General features: G+C 48.6%; 1 pseudogene; it reads left to right on the top strand.

Annotated features, from left to right (window-relative positions):
* Window positions 1–908: 908 nt before the first annotated feature.
* LOC147677868 (small ribosomal subunit protein eS19 pseudogene) lies at window positions 909–1,396 on the top strand (annotated as a pseudogene).
* Window positions 1,397–2,200: the final 804 nt, after the last annotated feature.

The raw sequence follows: 2,200 nt of genomic DNA, 5'->3' as shown, positions 1-2,200 counted from the left end.
ACCTGCGAGGACCGAAGTTGAGAAGTAGAACAACCCCAAGGTACCCTGAGAGACCGTCATTGTCCAGATGGGAGGGAACCTCGTAACAGGGTATCCAGCAGCAGGATGAAAGCAGCGGAGTCGAACCAGTGACCCCAGTCAACAGATCGAAACAGGCTATCAGAGTGAGAGAGAAGGCTCCAGGACCCACCGCTCCTCAGCCAAGACCCTCCATGGTCCCAGGAGAGATCATCACGTGTTAGGAAGTTGACTCCGTGGCAGCATATGGCAACCCCCACCTCCGCCATATTTACTCCCTAACTCCTAACACTACAACTGGCTTAAGGAACCTTATTCTTCCAAGGAGGGCGAATGGCAAACCCAAGTTGGGAAGGGATGGGTAAAACAAAAGGTAAATAGTGTGTGAGTTTTTCTTTGAGAGTTTTAGCCTAATTTCAGGTCATTGTTTTTTTTTCTCCCTTTTTTAATTTCCTTTCTCCTCATTCAGATCTGCCTTTTGGTTTCCTCACAATCTCATATGTCTTAAAAGCCAACATTTTAAAAGTAGAAACGCCAAAAATAAATGTTCTGTTATACATACTAGGAGATAGGGTAATTTTTTTTTTTTGAATGAAGGATCAATAATATAAATTTAGGGGATATAGACGGAGAATCATCAATAATGTACGATCACGAGTTACATCTGGTATGTGGCCGTGCTACAATCAGGATAGTTAAGCAGCCGCCTAACGCCAACCCCACCTCCCCAGGAAAACAGGATAAACATTGAGTAACAGCCCAAAGTAGGAGGGAGGGGGAAAGGTGCAGCACCAATAAGGTTACAGTGTTACATCCACATACCGAACACAGTAATAAATTACGTAACAATTGACTGGCTCACACGGAGACCCGTGCGCTCCCTGTCGGAGACCCCGTGCGCTCCCTTTTCCCTTTCTGGCAGCAGGAGAGACACAAGATGCCTGGTGTTACAGTGAAAGACGTGAACCAGCAGGAGTTTGTCAGAGCCCTGTCTGCTTTCCTGAAAAAGTCAGGAAAACTGAAGGTTCCTGAATGGGTTGACACTGTCAAGCTGGCAAAGCACAAAGAACTGGCTCCCTACGATGAGAACTTGTTTTACACCAGAGCTGCTTCCACCGTCCGTCACTTGTACCTCCGTGGTGGTGCTGGTGTCGGCTTCATGACAAAAATCTACGGTGGGCGGCAACGGAATGGTGTGATGCCCAGCCACTTCAGCAGCGGCTCCAAGAGCGTGGCCCGGCGAGTAATGCAGTCTCTAGAAGGAGTGAAAATGGTGGAGAAAGACCCCAATGGAGGTCGCAAGTTAACCCCACAAGGCCAGAGAGACTTGGACCGAATCGCTGGACAGGTCGCAGCTGCAAGCAAGAAACAACATTAAGACTGGCTCACACGAATGATATCCCCACCAGAACCCGTCTACCCCTTAACGCAACTCCACCACTCAATGACACCACCTATATCAGGATTTTCAAGGATTTCAAACATTAAAAAAACAAATACGGACTAAACAAACACCCCTCCCCCCACCCTGCACCCCAGCATATGGCTTGCGCCCTATCCCCAACTAGCTGTGTGCCTGTCGCCCCATCTAACTAGCTACCAAATGTAGTAAAACTTGGAGGAGGACATCTCAGTACAGGCTCCCGGTGCCCCCTCCCCCCGCCAGAACCAAGAATCCCCATCAGAAACACACGACACCACTAAGAGGCAAAGTTCGAACTAAACAGGGGAAACAGCAGCTACCACCCTACCTCCCGAAAACACAATGGTAACGGATCCCACTTCAGAAAACCCATGGTGCCAAACCCCAAACAATTAGTCTCATCCTTGACCCTTCCGATCAGGCGTCCAAGCCCCCTCCAGGAAGGTTTTCGCCTCAACAGGATATTCGAAATGTGGAAACAGTTCAGTAAAGTTCCGTACGAGGCGAGGCAAAGTTGCAAAGACTCTGGGAACCCTGTCGGCATCAACGATGACCCTCATCGACATAAGCTCCCAACATCGTTGTCCATGCGAGGATAGTGAAAGCGTTGAAGAGGGAATACACACTGAATCGTTCCATAGATAGTTCCCATCAAGAGTGTCCGGAAGGGGATTGACAATTAAACCATACTTAGTGGACGATATTGGTGGGTTTGGCAGTCCGTCGAGTACATGATTGTCAGCCATCACATTGCCATGA

Source organism: Lissotriton vulgaris, chromosome 12 (assembly GCF_964263255.1).
Source record: "Lissotriton vulgaris chromosome 12, aLisVul1.2, whole genome shotgun sequence".
NCBI lineage: Eukaryota > Metazoa > Chordata > Amphibia > Caudata > Salamandridae > Lissotriton > Lissotriton vulgaris.
Note: the sequence above shows the minus strand (reverse complement) of the source record. Positions and strands in the feature narration are given on the sequence as shown.